The 6,758-nt window shown below is 45.4% G+C and overlaps 1 long non-coding RNA gene across 1 annotated transcript in view; it reads left to right on the forward strand.

Moving 5' to 3' along the window:
• Nucleotides 1-70, forward strand: part of LOC141144097 (uncharacterized) — a 10,625-nt gene extending 10,555 nt beyond the window's left edge. The window contains exon 4 of the long non-coding RNA XR_012244352.1: nt 1-70. This exon is cut by the window's left edge and continues 231 nt beyond it. This is a non-coding gene — a long non-coding RNA (uncharacterized lncRNA).
• The last annotated feature ends 6,688 nt before the right edge of the window (nt 71-6,758 follow it).

Consider the following 6,758-nt stretch of genomic DNA (forward strand, 5'->3'; position numbering starts at 1 on the left):
AACTTTGGCTATGTTTTGACTACGTTTGTTCTTTTTACTTTTATTATTAAAGTAGTGTGATTTAACTCTTCTTCTGTCTCGGTCTGATTTCATGGTTTCTGACAGCGGGTAAAAGTGGTTAATGCTTTAAAAAAAAAAAAAAAAAAAAAAACACATTTACCCCAATTTTTTGTATAATGTGATTGTGCCTGCACAATTAGGGATGGTGGCGACTGAGAAATGAATCTGTGTAGACGGGGCGCCTCCACATAACGTTTTATAAATGGCCACATGAATGCATTTTCTGCACTTTACTGTAAACCTTTCCATGACATATCACATTGATACATTGCATCTGAAAAGTAATCACAGCGCTTCGCTTTTTTCCAATAAAACATGACACCATTCAATGAATACGCTCAGTGTTGCTGTGTGAAATGTGTCTACCTTTACCTGCCATTGCTACCATCCTGTGACTTCATGTTTTATTGAAACTACAATAAAAGGGACTTTCCAGTAACTTCGGTGCGCAGCCATCCATTTCTTCCTGGTATTTGTAGCATGGCTGGCGAGCCGAGACTTGTACCCGCGGGATGAGTCCGTCCCACCAGCTCACCTGGAATCCATCACTCATCTGCAGCGGAATTTTCTTCCCCAAACTTATTTCACGTTGTCATTATGGGGTATTATTTGTAGAATTTTGGGGAAAATAATTCATTTAATCCATTTTGGAATAAGGCTGTAACATAACAAAATGTGGAAAAAGTGAAGCGATGTGAATACTTTCCGGATGCACTGTATCTTTGGTGCAGAACGCCACATGCAATGTTTGATGTTCTGTAGCAGACATTTCAGCACAGAGCACAAGGACACTTTTTTTAAGTTAAGGTTAAAGTGATTGTAAGGGTTCGTTTTTTTTTTTTTTTAAAACAAACATATCATACTTACCTCCATTGTGCAGCTAATTTTGCACAGAGTGGCCCCCAAACATCGTCTTCTGGGGTCCCCCAGTGGCTCTCACGGCTCCTCCCCGCATCAGATAACCCCCTAGGAGAAGCGCTCTCCCGGGGGGGGGGGGATTACCTTGCAGGCGCGCTCCCGAGTCCAGCATTTGCGTCCATAGACACAGATGCCGACTCGGCCCCGCCCCCTGCGACGTTGGATTTGATTGACAGCGCTGCTATCATTCTATCCAATCAGGACACGAGACACCAGCCGGAGCTGGTGTGCTCGTTCCCGTCACGCAAATTTCGGGGCTCAGGTACGTATAAAGGGGGGGGGGGGGGGCTCGGGGCGCTGCTGCATTAAAAAATGTTTTTCACCTTAATGCATAGAATGCATTAAGGTGAAAACCAGCGAGGGGTTTACAACCCCTTTAATCTTCCCTCTACACCTTCCATTCCTCCCCCCCAGGGAGCACCACAGGAGGTGGGACCGCTTCCCAATATATACTTAGGGCCCTTTCACACTGGGGCGGGGGCGGCGGTTAAAGCGCCGCTATTGTAAGCGGCGCTTTACCGTCGGTATGCGGCCGCTAGCGGGGCGGTTTTACCCCCGCTAGCGGCCGAGAAAGGGTTAAAGCCCACCGCAAAGCGCCTCTGCAGAGACGCTTTGCCGGCGGTATAGCCGCGCTGTCCCATTGATTTCAATGGGCAGGAGCGGTAAGGGAGCGGTATACACTCCGCTCCTTCACCGCTCCGAAGATGCTGCTGGCAGGACTTTTTTTCCCGTCCTGCCAGCGCACCGCTCCAGTGTGAAGACCCCTCGGGGGGCTTTCACACTGGAGACAAAGCAGCGGCGCTTTCGGGGCGGTTTGCAGGCGCTATTATTAGCGCAATAGCGCCTGCAAACCGCCCCAGTGTGAAAGGGCCCTAAGGGGGCACTCTGAGCCGGTTTGTCTGTGGAGTGTGAGACTGGTTAATCGCTTAAGATCCGCCCTATAGCAGTTTTACCGATACGGGGCGGCACCTCTGCGCCGGATCCCCTCTGCCTACCGGCCACTTTATTAGGTACACCTGTTCAATTGCTCGGTAACACAAATTGCTAATCAGCCGATCACACGGCAGCAACTCAATGCATTTAGGCATCTAGACGTGGTGAAGACGACTTGTTGAAGTTCAAACTGAGCATCAGAATGGGGAAGAAAGGGGATTGAAGTGACGTTGAACGTGGCATGGTTGTTGGTGCCAGAGGGGCTGCTCTGAGGATTTCTGGGATTGTCACAAACAACCATCTCTCGGGGTTTACAGAGAATGGCGGGAAAAAGAGAAAATATCCAGTGAGCGGCAGTTGTGTGGAGGAAAATGTCTTGTTGATGTCAGAGGAGAATGGGCAGACTGGTTTGAGATGATAGAAAGGCAACAGTAACTCCAATAACCACTCGTTACACCCAAGGTATGCAGAATAAAATCTCTGGACATACAACACATCGAACCTTGAAGCAGATGGGCTACAGCAGCAGAAGACCACACGGGTGCCACTCCTGTCAGTTAAGAACAGGAAACTGAGGCTATAATTGGCACAGGATCGCCAAAATCGGACAATAGAAGATTGGAAAAACGTTGCCTGGTCTGATGAGTCTGGATTTCAGCTCCGACATTCAGATGGTGGGGTCAGAATTTGACACATGGAACCATCCTGCCTTGTATCACCAGTTCAGGCTGGTTCTGGTGGTGTAATGGTGGGGGGGATATTTTCTTGGCACGCTTTGGGCCCCTTAGTACCAATTGATCATGGTTTAAACCTCACGGCCTACCTGAGTATTGTTGTTGACCATGTCCATCCCTTTATGACTACAGTGTCCCCATCTTCTGATGGCTCCTTCCAGCAGGATAATGCACCATGTCACAAAGCTCCAATCATCTCACCACTGGACAATGAGGTCCCTGTACTCCAATGGCCTCCACACTCACCAGATCTCATCCAATAGAGCACCTTTGGGATGTGGTGGAATGGGAGATTGGCACCATGGATGTGCAGCCGACAAATCTGCACAAAAATGCTATCATGTCACTATGGAGCAAAATTTCTGAGGAATGTTTCCAACACCTTGTTGTATCTATTCCACCAAGAATGAAGTCAAAAGGGGGTCCAACCCGCTACTAGCAAGGTGGACCTAATAAAGTGGCCGGTGAGTGGATATACGTGATCTGACACTTCCGGGTAGCGGGTGCAAATGCATGCCACCGGCGGCTTGCTACCGCTGTGATCACACACACAGCAGGCGTTGAACGGCGGGTATCGCGGACTTTATGTCGTCTGGCACCAGCCGATCCTTCGGTACACAGGCAGATCGCTGTTCTGTCAGTAGGGAAGGCCTGGATCCTGTGTCTCTGCAAAGCAGGAACACAGATCTATGCCTTCCCCTAGTACAAGCACCTCCCCCAACTACACTAAAAAACACTGGCTAGGCACAATGTTAACCCTCCGATCACCCCTGATGTTAACCCCCTTCCCAGCCAGTGTCATTAGTACAGTGACAGTGCATGTTTTTAGCACTGATCACTGTTTTGGTGTCACTGGTCCCCATAAGGTGTCAAAAGTGTCAGTTAGTGTCAGAATGTCCGCCGCAGTCCCGCTAGGAGTCGCTGATCGCCACCATTACGCCAAAATAATAATATTAAAAAAAAAATGTAAATATCCCACAGTTTGTAGACGATATAACTTTTGCGCAAACCAATCAATATACACTTATTGGGACATTTTTGTTATCAAAAATATGTAACAGAATACATATTGGCCTAAATTGATGAAGAAATTCGATTTTTTATTGGATATGTTTTTTAGCAGAAAGTAATTTTTTTTTTCTTTTCAAAATTGCCGCTCTTTTTTTGTTTATAGAGCGAAAAAAAACAAAAAATGCAGGAGGTGATCAAATACCACCAAAAGAAAGCTCTATTTGTGGGGTAAAAAAAAACAAACAACATCAATTTTATTTGGGTACAGCGTCGCACGACCGCACAATTGTCAGTTAAAGTAACGCAGTGCCGTATGGCAAAAAATGGCCTGGTCGTGAAGGGGGTGGGGGGGGGTAAATCTTCCGGAGGTCAAGAGGTTAAACATTGCCTGGGACCACTTGGAACAGACGGTCCCGGGTGCTGTTCACCTCCGATCCGGTACAGTTGGCTGCAGTCCGCGTGCAAGCCAGACCAGAGTACAGTTCTCTACCATAGAGGACTATGTAAAGAAAGCACGATCGCTGGTCCGGTTAGCCGGGGAGCGTGCCCAGTGGGCCTCAATCGTTTGAGAAAGGAGGCAACAGGTGTTTTCCGAAACGCGTTACCACAGCAGACAGCCCACCCCCAGGTGTGACATCACATCCTGCCCTGTGTTCTCACAGTGGCTCTCCTCACTTCCTGCGACTTTGGACTTGGTTTCCTCACTGACAGCACGCAAATAAATAATCCAATAAATTTAAAAAAAAACACAATATTTTTACTTTTTGCTATAAGAAATATCCCTTTTTTTTTTTATATTTATATCTCAGTTTAGGCTGATATGAAATTCTCCATATTTTTGGTAAAAAAAAAAAAAAATCGCACTAAGCGTATATTGATTGGTTTGCACAAAAGTTATAGCGTCTACAAAATAGGGGATAGTTTTATGGCATTTTAATTTTTTTGTTATTTTTTTACCAGTAATGGTGGCGATCTGCGATTTTTTTTTTGTCAGGACTGCGATATCGGACAGTATTGACACTATTTTGGGACCATTCACGTTTATACAGCGATCAGACCTATTAAAATAAAAAACAAACAGAAATCCGCCCATGGGACTTTAAATGAGGTGTTCATGGTGATCACAGGTACATAAATAGTAGTATGAAAAATATCAAAATTGATTTCAATCATTGACATTGAATACAGGTCATACATATAGATGACAATTCATAAGAACAGCAGCATAGCATATAGTCCTGAAAACATAGCCATAATGACATATATCAAAGTATAATGATGATCCTGGGTGACATCTGAGTCCAACCCTCCTTTCCCTCTCTTCATCTTCTTGCCGTGCCTCCCCTGTGCCTGACCCCGGTCCTTCACGCTTTGGCCTTCGCCCCTTCAGCTCCCGTGGAGGATGCTTTCCGCTCGCCCCTGGAGCCAATTACCTAACAAGTGAGTATGGTACCATGAGTTCTGGCCTTATATCGTTGTCCAATCATAACCTATACTCCAATATATTTTGTTACTTGTTGTTACAGACATCAGATATACACATCAGCCCCTGATGATGTGAGGAGAGCTCGCGAAACGCGTCGGGTTAGAGATGCACCATGTATATCTGTATTCATTATACTTTGATGTATGTCATTATGGCTATGTTTTCAGGACTATATGCTATGCTGCTGTTCTTATGAATTGTCATCTATATGTATGACCCGTATTCAATGTCATTGATTTAAATAAATTTTGATATTTTTCATACTACTATTTATTTATGTACCTGTGATCACCATGAACTCCTCATTTAAAGTCCCATGGGCGAATTTCTGTTTGTTTTTTGTGCGATTTAGGGATGGAGGTGTCTCTTGTTAGGGAGCAGTTTTCAGCCTTTTTCCTTTTTTTCTAAGAGCTATTAAAATGCACTGATTACTGTATAAATGTCACTGACAGGGAAGGGGTTAACACTAGGGGGGAAATCAAGGGGTTAAATGTGTTACCTAGGGAGTGATTCTAACTGTGGGGGGAGGGGACTGACTGGGGGGAGGTGACCAATCGGTGTTCCTCTGTACTGGGAACATGCGATCAGTCTCCTCTCCCCTGACAGGACATGGATCGGTGGGATGGGAAAAGGTCAAAGCTGAACCCCAAGAATGATCTTCACTGCCCCCCTATCTATATGGAGAGATAGGGGGGCAATGAAGTCTCCACTTTGTCACTTCATAGAATGCCTTGTATTTTTTTTTATTTTTTTATTTTTTTAACAAATACAGGGCATTCTATGATCGGATGTGGTGAAAATTGGGACATCACTGCCCCATCTCTCTATTTTGACCAGTCAAGGAGCACCTTGCGCTCACTGAAAATAATACAAGGTGTCCTATGAATGGCAGCAGTGGCCATCTTTGGTCGACAAGGGGAAGCTGGTTGATTGAAAAACAAAAAAATCTTTCATTCAAGACTTCCCCCAGACTTGAGATGACCCCTGGCCTACCAGCTTTAGGCATCGCAATCATCTGAAACAGATCTAGGTTAACAATTGTTTCCCCCCCCCCCCCCCCAAGCCACAGGGTATACTTCATACATAAATTTGTATGTTCTCCAGAAACTACAATACATGTTGTTGCAAAGGATCATTCTTGACAATTGTGTCAGAAACCATGAAATCAGGCCGAGACAGAAGTACAGTTAAATCACACTTGTTTAATAATAAAAGTAAAAAGAACAAACGTAGTCAAAACATAGCCAAAGTTCAGTAACTGTAACGTATAGTCAGACAAGCCAGAAGTCAGGTATCAATGTAGTGGAACAGCAAGCAGAATCTGGGGCCAGAAGGGATGTCAGCAAAGCAGGAACGCAGGAGATAGTTTCTGTGATGTTGACCAAGGCGAAGGCAGAGATCCTCTGGACTGGACAGCTTAAGTAGGCAGGACTGACGAGCAGGATATCATCAACAGCTGAGTAACTGTGGAGAGAGATGGGAGCTGGTAATTAGCCGACAGCTGAGCGGCCAGCTCAGAGAAGGAAGGGCTGAGCCCAGCCCTGACAAATTGCATACCTCTCAACTTTTTTGAGATTGAATCGAGGGACACCTATTAGCAAAAGTATGTAGGTATA

The sequence above is a fragment of the Aquarana catesbeiana genome, linkage group LG05 (assembly GCF_042186555.1).
Source record: "Aquarana catesbeiana isolate 2022-GZ linkage group LG05, ASM4218655v1, whole genome shotgun sequence".
Classification (NCBI taxonomy): Eukaryota; Metazoa; Chordata; class Amphibia; order Anura; family Ranidae; genus Aquarana; species Aquarana catesbeiana.